Below are 12491 nucleotides of genomic sequence, written 5' to 3'. Positions count from 1 at the left end.
AACATTGAGCTTTGAAATTTATATCCTACCTCTGCACCTTGTACAGAATAAAGTTTGACTTTCATAAAATGGCATCTTGAAAAAATTTGTTTAATCTAAATGAATAACTTACATTTTGATTATTGCCAGCTAATCTGTTCACTACCTTTCCAAACTTTTCTGCGGCAAGTTCTTCTACCAAGCGGTCATGGAATTTCTTGAGTGTTTCAGATCCTTTGATGTTTCTGTTTAATCCAAGTCTGACAAGATGCTTTACAGACACGAGCTTGCCCGGAGTATTTAAAATGCTACGCTTCCCAATTATGTCATTCTCTTTGTTTCGTGAATCGTTTTGTAACTGTTCAGAGTTAATGAGCCCTGTAAGAAAAAGTAATGTTCAATTTTTAAAACTAGCTTTTATAAAAATATAAGGGTGAAAATTAGGCACATCATTAGAATACCCCAATAGTTATACATCCAATATATACTCATTTTGACAATGATGTACAAGTTGTTCGATTATAAGAATTAGACTAGAGCAGTATCAAAAAGCTTAAACATTTCATTTTTGAAGTCCTTGTTTAAAAACTAAGGATTAAAAATATTCTGTCATTAATTTTGGCAAAAGAATACTTCGCTCTCAACCAAAGTTAACTATTTTGATTAAATGCATGAATTAAAAATTATGTTATAGGGAAGCTGGTTTAGAAGATTTGATTTTAATCTTAACTAAACCAAAAAATATATTTACTTTGTTGATTAAAAGACATGGTAGTTAATTCTGTAGCCAATTCCATACTTCGTCTCGACACCACACAGTCAGCATCATAAGTTTCCTAAAGTCGAAAATAAAACGAGCTCTCTCAAAAAAGGATTGAAATGTACAGTACAAGCACAAATTTTACAAGAAAAATTGTTTTAAAACAAAGAGTTTTCAGATTTAGACAAATATGTAGACTCTTTGCTCCTTTTTTCTCTGATGGACAGAGAAAGAGAGATCTTTATCTGTAAAAGTATTTAATTCTTAGTTTTTGATTTCAATTAAATTCAATATTATAAGAAATTAGTTAAATTATTTTGAGTATATATATATCCTCTGAATACAGAGTGAATATAGTTGGACAGAAATTCTGATGTCTTTGAATATAGATAACAAACTTTAGGCAATAACAAGTTATATCTTACTTGTTCCCCTCTGACATTATTGTTCAGATGATTATTGAGCCAGAGATTTGGATCATTTTCCACATGCTGACCCATCTCACCATTCATGAGTTCTATTATGCAAGCCATGCGTAATATCTGGGAGTTGCCTCTGCTGTACAAACCTGGTATCAAGAGTATTCACTAATTAGAGTAAAAAGTGCAAGGATAAGAAGATTTTTGATCTTTAAGTATTGCTTAGCTTTGAATTTGATAACTACAATAAATTACAAGGCAAAATACATAATACAATTCAGAGTGAGACATTTTATGAATGGTTTAGTTTATAACTATATTGCAAAATTTTTCAGATTTTAAAAATCAGAATGTAAAAGTTATGACAAAATGTGCAAGAAATTTTTTTTCATGGGAAATTCAGTAGGTTGTTGAATCATCCCTGTTACCATTCTGGTTACCATTACAATCTAACAATTTGTCAAAGGATTGAAGTAAGTCAAATTATTTACCTGTCAAAAACCTGTTTTTCAAATTGTTTTTGCATATTTGTTCAAACTTGTCATAATTCATCTTGAAAGCTTGTTGAGCTTCATCAGAGAGTTGAAAAGCTTTTGGTACAGCTTTTGTTCGAATAAGTTTTTCGCCAGAAACGGTAACAAGGTTCTCTCCAGATTCGTAAATGTTGGTTAAAGCGTCAACTGAAATTGAAGGTTTAAGAAGATGAATTTTTAAGCAATGCAAATTGCAAATAATTTATGTTTTTCAAATTTGGCCTGTAACGTCAATCTCATACATAAATATATTAGTTCTGCCTACTTCGATGGCACTTCTAAATAAAGTTTCAAAATCCGGATCCTTTCTACTCTCTAACAAAGAAAACCTGCTCACAGACCATAAAAGATGTCACAGATCCTAAGGATTGGCCCCATACTGAGTAGCACTTGTTCTAGGGACAACTATGATGAGAAGTATGAAATTAAACACTATGCCAAAATTCACAAGTTGAAAAGAAGCAATATAGGTAAAACGCTAATTTCCTCACCCAGTATATTCACAAGATTTGATTTTGTTGCTTGATCTTCACAGGATATTTTAAGCTCGTCAAAGAGTGCAAACTTTGGTCTTGGGAAGTACCAGAGGAATCTGAGAAAAAGGTTATAACATTATAGAGGTAATCTGTAAATCTGTTTCAGAGTTACTTTGAGAGGAATAGTCCTATTTTAGGATAAGAAAATTGCTAAGGTCGATACCTTTTGGCAAAATTAGAGAGAATTTGTTTCTTTTGTTTTTTTTTGTTGAGAAAAATAAACTATGGAATACCTTTGGAAAATACAAAAAGGTCTTAATTATGCGTATAAAAATAACAAACTTCTCATAAGCTAACAATGAATTCTTTCTAACAAGGAGAGAAATCCATAAAATATTCAGACGGATTGGTGTAATATATGTCCAAAACAAATTTTTGTCATAGCAGAGAAAAAATCTTTTTTCCTGTAAATGCAAATATGATTTCAAAAATTTGGATGGTATTATTGAGTAGATCTGAGAGGTGCCATATGAAAATATAAACATAATATAAGTATTACCTGCTTCCAAAGCCATTCTTGATGCTATATGGGTCACTGATCATTTCAACAGCATTTTCCGGCTGTGTAAAGCTCATTATTGACACGTTAGTTCTGTTCATATGATAATTTGCATTTCCTGCAACTGAAAAGCGAGAAAAATACAAAGTAGAATTCACTTTTTCCTTAAATCTCATTAACCATCTGATTGTCCTTTGCATAGATTTAGTGAAAGTTCTTTCGGGCATAAAAACAATACCTCCAAATGTTTTGCAACTAAATTATAAAAAACCTATTAAGCATACAAAAAATGATGTCACAAAACGAGCTATTATTTTGCAACTCAGAAATAAAAATAGGCTTCAGTGCTGCAAATAACGGCCGGTGACTGGTAATTACCGGTAATTTTTAAGCTAATATGTGTGTTTCTTCTTCTTCTCGTGAAATTTTGATGGTTTCATTGTTAGTGCTTTCTGATTGAGTAATCACCGGCCAACTTGAAATTCCTTATTTGCAGCACTGGGCTTTCTAATACTGACTATACCAATGAAAAGTACCCAAGAAAAGTTTATTTTTTAGAAAAAAATTGTCAAAACTATAGTTTCAGTTTAGATTTTGTAACAATCAAATATTTATTCAATAATTTCTTACTTGTCTCCCTTTTCCTGTTTGATCCATTGAACAAGCTTAGAAAACTGGCCTGATTAGGATCAGCAACCTTTCGTCCAGGGGTAAATATGTTAGAGGATGATAAAAATGAAGTTAATTCATCATAAACACACAAAATTCTTCCACCATTGGATGCCAACACCTCCCCATATTTCTCCTGAAAAATTTGAATTTTTTTTATAAATTTTAGGTTGTTATCACCTTACATTAAAAATTAATAACAATCCCTATTAGAGCCAAGCTATTTCGGCTTCCCTGAGGGGTCCATCTTCTAAAAGTAAATGTCAATTCATTATTGAAATCAATAATAGTCTAGAAACTGGAGCTCAACTTATTTTTATTATTCTGATGGGGAAAAGTGAAAAGCATGTATTAATTAGTCAAACTGTTTCTGGTAATAATTGTGTCATTGTAAAAAAATACATAATTAATCATATTAGCTATTAAGAGTGTGTAATCGAAGGTCTTTAGACTTTATTATACATAAAAAACTTACCCATGTACAAGGTGGCATTGTCAGATCTTTAGATTTCCTTGTGTTGTTAAATTGACTGTTTTCTTCAAGCTTTTCTTGAACCTTTTCGATGACTTCTTCCAAGAAGTTATAAATGATTGATTTTCCACGTCCTTTTTACAAAGGAAACAAGATTAGAATTAGAAAATATGAGAAATGATGAATTTGAGGTGCACAAAAGCTACCCTTGACTTTAGAGAAGGAAGTTAAGGATCAGCATTTATAGACAAAAGATTTTCCCCACTATTTGTAGTCAGAGAGTCTGTATAGTAAGTATTTCGCTTCTTGATATACTGATGGCGTTCTACTTTTTCCACCATCAGATTATCAAAGGCCAAAAGTAGTTGAGCTGATCCTGGACTACTCTATTTGCTAAGAAAAGAAAAGTAGTTTCCATTATAGTGATAGTCAATCTATTCTTTCATCTTCTAAAGAAGGGGTGTTGAAATTAGAAGGGAAATCATGTAGAAATTAGACCAACTTATAGTATGGTATGGTTTAAAAATGGAATAGCCCATTGAATTTTTATTTAACCCCAATTATTGTCTGAATTGATGACGGCTAAATAGATTAAGTTCAAAATATATGTGATTAAAATAAGTGTGAAGGATTTTGAATTTCTTTACCTGTGTATACACAGACAGATATCCAAACTTGGATGTTCTCTTTCCATCCAGAAGAGTTGACATCTAGCGACCCATGTCCCAATGCCAGAGAAAACAGTGATATCAATGAGAGCAGAATTGTAACTTTTTCTTGTTTCATTGTCTTTGCCAGTAAGGTACATAGCTGGAAGAAAGATAAAAAAGTTGAAGAAAACAGATTAAACTAACTGAGCCATAAAAAAAGTTAAAAGCAAATTAGAGATTTTTAGCATATAGAGCGTTGTTTTGTTATATATTAATTATCTATCTAACAAAAATTTACTCAGGTTGAAGTCTCCTATTTCATTTTTTCCATTTTCCGCCATTTTCTTTTATGAAAAGCGCGCGAAAAATAAATGTAAAAGTGTAACCATAGTAACCAAGTAACATCGTTTTGGCTTATAGTTATAGTGTCTTTTAAAATGATATTCAAGCTTTTTCGTAGTAAAACTTTTTGTTTCTTGGAAGGATTTCCCTCGAATGATCCCAAAAATTTTAAATTTTGATCTATTTTTTTTCTCGATAACGTCATTGTTTATGACGTCATTTTCAGATATATACGTTGTGAAATTTTATCAGTTTTTCATTCTCCTTCGAATGAATCATAAAATGTCGAGTATTTATTTATTGTTTTTATTATGTGAAATATCATTTAGCCAAAAAAGTTGGATAGATTTCTTAAAATATTTTTTTATTTTTGTTGAAAAATAAAACAACGCTTTTTGAAAGAAAAAGTTTCTTTAGAATCTAAATTTAAGAGTCGTTCATCCTTGTATTCAGCGCACTTAGTGCACTTGGGCAGGCGAAGCTGAAGTGAAATACAACGACGTGATTTATTACTGGTCTAAATTTTGGAAATCGAGGCAAAATTTTCGGTATTTTGGAAATCAAAAACCTCCTACACCCCTATATGTAGCTAATCCTATAATAAAGTACAGAATATCAAAAGTCAACATAAACATACCTTATCCAAGTTTGATGGAATTTTGTCATTTAAATCTGTTTCCATAACTTTATAAAGCTTTTCTTCTTCTAGGAAATCCATTTTAAGGTTTTTAAAGACAACTAGCACCACAACCAACAATTCAAACTTGAACACACGTGCTCCAAAAAATTTTGATACAAGATTTCACCCCTTTACTGATCACGAACAGAAACGGGGGTTCACGTAAAATTGACCGCCGTTTGTCAATGTCAATGTCAACTATATATTTCAAGCACTATAACACCCCGATCATTTTACATTCAAATTCGAGCATTGATTTTTAAACAAAAGGCTCATTGTATTTTGTAATTTATTATCCGAAATTTTGACATAAATTATATATTTGTTTCTTACGTCAGGCATAATTAACATTTTTTTCGAAACAATTAAAATATTTGTTACCTAGGTAACAATAAAAATAGATGTCAATTACACTTGTTTGCTTCGATTTGCTCCTATCATCTTGACACCTTTCTGAAGATTGCTAAATATTTTGACGTCACTCAGTAATTATTATGTTTGTCGAGTTGACTTGGAACACGTGGTGAGCAGCAGCTGAGCAGGATACAAAAAATTAAGACGGGCTGTGAACTATGTGTGAACACAGATATCTGTAAAGCCCGAAGGGCTAGATAGGCATTTTTAAGCTTTCTCCAGCAAAAAAAGTGAAGCAAAAATTTGACTTTTTAAATTTCGTGCCGATGGATAGGATCTAGCATTTTAATTGTTTTTTTCGGAGCGCGAGATCAAAAAAAGTAGGCGGCAAACGCTATTTCACATCTCTCAAACCGGTGAAATTGCATTTTTTAGTCACGTGACTTTGGTAGGAAATCCTTCCAAACCTAGGCTTCATATTTCGATAAAAGCCGCGAATCTAGCCCTTCGGGATTTACAGATCTGTGGCTGTGAACATTCCCGAAAATTTGGCTCTAAAATGATTTAACCTTTTCGTTAACCTTTTAATTTAACCTTACTGTCCGTAAATTCACCTGTCCGGTCAAGATTTTAAGTTATTGATATGTGTCTTAACGATCGATTACTTAGAGATGTTTTTTTTCATTGTCAATTGAATTTAAAATGATGACGTTTTAAGTTTCAGCCGTTGAAAATTTTATTTCATTCATTATTATATTATTGGTGTAATAATTGGGAAATTAGAACGGGGACTTCAAAGAATATTTTTTTACACTGTCATCTTGTTAAATTTCAATTGTTATAATTGATCATTCTTTTAATGCATGGCCGAAAATAATTGTCGATCGGCCCTGTTTTCAAAGAATAAATGTGACAATATAAACACGGGTGAAAGAAGGACCGCAATGTTGTACGACTCAAATTCTTAACAATAAAATTCGGATGAGGACCCATAGCATAATCTGTTATAAAGGATCTCAATACTAATTTTTTTTGTAACATAGTATTTACATTGATAAAAAAGATAATACAACTTAATTTTGCTACTATTGATGATAATGTAAATATTCTCTAAACTAAAAATATTCGCAGGAGTAAGAACCTAACACCCTTGTGAATAAAACCATCTGACCGGCATCTATATTTTAACCGCTGATAGGATTCGGTTAAAAATTGGGAAGCTGTCATTAAATATACCCAAAAAAAGATCTTCACTTCACGATTTTCACCACGTGCAGAAAAACAAATCTATTTATCTAATTTTTGTCAGCGGTAGCAAGAAAAAACCCAATCAACCGACCGCCTTTTTAACAAATTTATAAGCACATCAAAAGATTATGTATGAATGTAGTATACTGTACACGTTGTTTTTTCTACAAGAACAAAGCATATAAGAACATGAGTCTTGGGAAACTCTAAAGCATGTAAATCCTTAGTAAAAATAACATAATAAAAATACTCATAAAATGCCAAAAAATAAATATTTTTTAGGCTCAAATGCAAAGGCTCTTATTTAGTTCTTATAAAAACGTGTAAAAATCTTAAAAGAAACAAAAGAATTAAAACACGCAAATATCATACATAGCAAAAGCAAAAAATCACATCCATCCAAAATCACAAATTTTTTATCAATCAATTAAGTGATGTATCAATTGTGTAATGTATTCGATTTGAGTAATTAATTATTGAAAAGCCAATTAATTTAATTAATTAATTCATCCACTAATTAAAGAAAAGCCCGAAAAATTAATTTCTTTGTTAAGTCTGTTAAGTAAAATCAAACTAAATATGGGGCCAAATATGGCAGCATGACATGAATGTAGGACCAGCACACTCCTCATTAGAAATACTACCATCACAGTCTAGCGTTTTATTCGTTTATTACCGTTTATATATAAGTATTTTGTTTCGTAAATATCAAAGTAGAACCATTTATCGCGATGAAAAATTCGTTTTTGAATAACCAGTCAAGTTGGTAAATTCGTTTTTTCCAACGTGGATTTTTTACATGTGATGACAGAAACCACGCCAAATATAACATTGGTGGGCATCCATTTCCTGGAAATAAAGCAAATATATATTATTCAATTGAATTGAATTTTAATTGATTTAAGAGTTAGCCTATACATAGTAGCCTAAGCAGTAGCGAAAAATAAAATCGACGTCGACATTACTCCACGTCGAAAAATCGTCAAAGTGGAACTCACCAAGGAACAATACAAAACTATTGGTTTTTGGTGAGGTAATCAAAAAACCATAAAAACTCGCGAGAAACTTGTATATTTCAGTGGCGGGGGTCTGAAATTTACACCAGGGGAGTGTTTAATACTATGTAAGAAAGTATGTTTTACCTGAAAAAAAACAGATACAAAATCAAAAGTATCACAATCGCCATAAGGACTCGAAAAGAATTTTCTTCGAATAAACTTCGGCCAAAGTGCATTTTTGAAAAAACAATCGCCATCAAATTCTTTCAACATGTTTGATCTTTTTCTTTTCACTCTTTGTCAATGCTTTTAGCTTTCGAAAGTGGGAAAACATTTCCATCTTTGTAATTTACAATTTCTGTTTTTACTAAAAGATAAAAGTGTCTGTACACTACCTTTTTCAGATAACTCAATTAACGAGAAGAAATCTTTTTTTCACGACAATTACCATAAAAGGCATGAAAAGATTCGAGATTTCTCTTTCGTTTTCGGCTTTTTGTCGTATGTCGTTTGAATGACATTTGTTTTAACACTTTTATTTTCGTTAGTTGTAATTTTTGATTGACGGCTTCATATTATGGAGATAAAAGGAAGAGAGATGTTTACGAACTGTGCAGCTGGCTGCCAGAGGATAAATGTCATAGTACTGGACATGAATGCAAGTCAGTAAGCCATCAAGCCAGTAAGCCATAAAGCCAGTAAGCCATCAAGCCAGTAAGCCATCAAGTCAGTAAGCCATCAAGCCAGTGAGCCATCAAGCCTGTAAGCCATCAAGCCAGTATAAGACATCAAGCCATCAAGCCGCAAAGCCATCAAGCAGTAAGCCATCAAGCCAGTAAGCCAGTAAGCCATCAAGCCAGTAAGCTATCAAGCCAGTAAAGCCATCAAGCCAGTGAGCCATCAAGCCAGTAAGCCATCAAGCCAGTAAGCCATCAAGCCAGTAAGCCAGTAAGCCAACAAGCCAGTAAGCCATCAAGCCATCAAGCCAGTAAGCCATCAAGCCAGTAAGCCAGTAAGCCATCAAGCCAGTAAGCCATCAAGCCAGTAAGCCATCAAGCCAGTAAGCCATCAATCCATCAAGCCAGTAAGCCAGTAAGCCAGTAAGCCAGTAAGCCAGTAAGCCAGTAAGCCAGTAAGCCAGCAAGCCATCAAGCCATCAAGCCATCAAGCCAACAAGCCAGTAAGCCATCAAGCCATCAATCCAGTAAGCCATCAAGCCAGTAAGCCAGTAAGCCATCAAGCCAGTAAGCCAGTAAGCCATCAAGCCAGTAAGCTATCAAGCCATCAAGCCAGTGAGCCATCAAGCCAGTAAGCCATCAAGTCAGTAAGCCATCAAGCCAGTAAGCCAGTAAGCCAGTAAGCCAGTAAGCCAGTAAGCCAGCAAGCCAGCAAGCCATCAAGCCATCAAGCCATCAAGCCAGTAAGCCATCAAGCCATCAAGCCAGTAAGCCATCAAGCCAGTAAGCCAGTAAGCCATCAAGCCAGTAAGCCAGTAAGCCATCAAGCCAGTAAGCCATCAAGCCAGTAAGCCATCAAGCCATCAAGCCAGTAAGCCATCAAGCCATCAAGCCATCAAGCCATCAAGCCATCAAGCCAGTAAGCCATCAAGCCATCAAGCCAGTAAGCCAAGCCATCAAGCCAGTAAGCCATCAAGCAAGTAAGCCAGTAAGCCAGTAAGTCATCAAGCCAGCAAGCCAGCAAGCCAGCAAGCCATCAAGCCAGTAAGCCATCAAGCTAGTAAGTCATCAAGCCAGTAAGCCATCAAGCCAGTAAGCTATCAAGCCAGTAAGCCATCAAGCCAGTAAGCCATCAAGCCAGTAAGCTATCAAGCCAGTAAGGTTGCAGTTTAACAATTTAAAAGCTTTCACAGACCCAGTAGGATTTTTTCAGCCAGTGGAGTTAGAAAATCGAAAAGGGTTATTTAGGTTTGTACTTTTAAGATGTGACAGGATCTGCTCTTTATTAGTAGTACATTATTATTACGGATATGACGAATTTCCAGAGTGATTTTTTCCTTGCGTTAAACGCTTAGACTACCTTGCTTCAGTGTATATATTTTTGTGGTTACTAAATTCTAGCGTGTACTTTAATTTTTAAGAGTTTTTAATGAAAATTTAGCGAAATTCAGTACTGTTTAAATTTTTCAAAAATACAATTTGCGAAATTAAATCAGTGCCGTAGGAAGCATTTTCATATTGGGGGGCTGAAGTTTAGTGACACCGCGAGGGCCAACCATGGTTTGTCCCGAGGGGGAAAATTTTGAAAATTTGAGCTCTAGATTGCTTAAAAATACACTCAAAACATGCACATAAAGACAATTATGATAAATTAAAAAAGAAAAACTTTGCATTTTGCAAATTAACCATTTTTGAAAAAATTATTGGGGGGGCATAGCCCCCCCTTGCCCCCCCAGTTGCTACGGCACTGTAAATACACTCGAAAATTCAAAAAGACCGAAAATCGTGAATTTTCGAAAATAGAAAAGAGAATAGTTTTTTTATCAAGGGATCAGTGATATTTTGTTATGTCTTTACTTTGTTTTAACCCTTTTCTTTAAAAATATTCAATTCAGTGAATCTCGAAATTTAATACACGCAAATAAGCTCTTAATGGATACAAATAAGAAAATATTTATTTACTTCACTAAAAGATACACCATATACCGCAAAAAAAAATTTTTCATTGCAATTCTTAAACATTCAGACTCAAGGATACGAACAGAAAATGTATAACGTGCCACAGTTTTGTGAGCTACATCAAGTAGAAATTTATATTTTGTACGTGGCAAATATCAAACACTCACTATGGTCAGAGTCTTTAAGGTACACCAAAGGGTCTTAGGAATAACTGCCTGAATAACTAGAAGCTACTTTTGTACCCACCCAAAGTGTTGGTCTTTTACCGTTGTAAAGTGATAATAAGCAATGGCAATATGTTTTCCAGGAACACTAATTTTCTCCCAGAACAGATACTCTCGGGTACCAAATAGCCGTCCCCCCCCCGCTAATTAATTTTTCGAAAATTTTCCACCCAGGAAATTTTTATTCCAACCCCCGCTTATTAAGTTTTGAGATTTTTTCAAACTCCTCCCCCTGTTCATTCCAATCCCCCGGCTATAAGGTGAAAAAAGGCCTCCCGAACAGTTATTTTGTATTTCCTAGCCGTTGGCTGCTCTTGTAAAAAAACATACGAGGCCTTGATCTCCAGATCCAAAAGCTCACAAATGTCCCAATAACACAGAGAGTATAGCCTAGAAGCCACTAAACCCCTTCCCAATCGAAAAATCTAATAAAATAAAGGAAATCCTAATTCTCGCCCTGAAAGACAAAATAATTTCATTATAATTATTTTAAACTTGGTATTTCAAAAAACGATCTATATAAACAACTGACATCATTGATTTCAAATTTCCGACAAGGGACTAAAGTCGAAACTCCAGGATGGAAGTTGAAGCCATTTATTTCTTATCCAGAACACGTGACCTGTTTTTTTTTTCATGCAAAATTTCTAAATTCGGGCAAACTTAATAGAAGACTCCACTGAAATGTTGAAAATTCCTCTAGTCCCTTCGGGGATTCAAACTTAATGCTGGACCTCCATCTCTTGAAATATATGGCATTTATTCTTACTAGATTTTGTGATGCACACATAGATTTTTTTCACTTATAAAATTGTCTCACAGAGTGCCTTAAGGGAAGAAATTTTGGCGGGAATTTAATTTGGCGGATGGCTGAAAAAGTTTTTTCATAGAGAATCTAATTTGGCGGATCAGAGAAAAAGCTAATTTCGACGGGAATTTGATTTGGCAGATGACGGATCTTTAGATCCAAAATCAGGGTGAAAAAATTAATTTTTTTTTTTATTTAAATCTCTTTTATCACCATTAGATTTGGTATAATACTTGCATCCAAAAAAATTTACAACTAAATAAAAACTATGTTTAAAACAAAATGTACATGTATCGCATTCTTTTAGATTAGGGGATAGTTTTTTCCCTTAAGGCATCATTTTTGAGGACACCTTGTAGATGAAAAATAGAAAGGTAAGTAAAGTTCCGGTCGGGCCCTTAAAGATTGGGTTCTCCTTTTAGTATAAGGCTTTAAGTAATTTATTAAAAATAGCACAGTTTTATGGAATGTTTTGAATATTTCTCCATTCGCTAAAAAAGCTTTTGGATATGAAAAATTCATAGTTTGAAAATGCATTCTACTTGGAAAAATAGAAATATTTAAACACCGGCCCTTCTCACAGACCTACAGGGACCCCTTCCCATTGGAAATATTGCTCAAAATATTGTCCCTGGTGGAAAATTATATTCTAATTTTTGCCCCACTGAAGATAATCAGATAATCC

At 33.7% G+C, this 12491-nt stretch overlaps 2 long non-coding RNA genes across 2 annotated transcripts; both read right to left on the bottom strand.

The window, feature by feature from the left end:
* Nucleotides 1-118: 118 nt before the first annotated feature.
* Nucleotides 119-1234, bottom strand: LOC136804128 (uncharacterized). Its single transcript, XR_010846243.1, has 3 exons — nucleotides 1165-1234; nucleotides 731-815; nucleotides 119-357 (listed from the first exon to the last, which is right to left on the bottom strand). It is a non-coding gene; the product is annotated as an uncharacterized lncRNA (long non-coding RNA).
* A 977-nt stretch (nucleotides 1235-2211) lies between these two features.
* On the bottom strand, nucleotides 2212-3507 carry LOC136804127 (uncharacterized). Its single transcript, XR_010846242.1, has 3 exons — nucleotides 3357-3507; nucleotides 2727-2850; nucleotides 2212-2283 (listed from the first exon to the last, which is right to left on the bottom strand). It is a non-coding gene; the product is annotated as an uncharacterized lncRNA (long non-coding RNA).
* Between the last annotated feature and the right edge of the window lie 8984 nt (nucleotides 3508-12491).

This window comes from Clytia hemisphaerica, unplaced genomic scaffold, assembly GCF_902728285.1.
Source record: "Clytia hemisphaerica strain Z4C2 unplaced genomic scaffold, Clytia hemisphaerica genome assembly, whole genome shotgun sequence".
Lineage (NCBI taxonomy): Eukaryota > Metazoa > Cnidaria > Hydrozoa > Leptothecata > Clytiidae > Clytia > Clytia hemisphaerica.
This window is presented reverse-complemented; position numbering and strand designations above follow the sequence as displayed.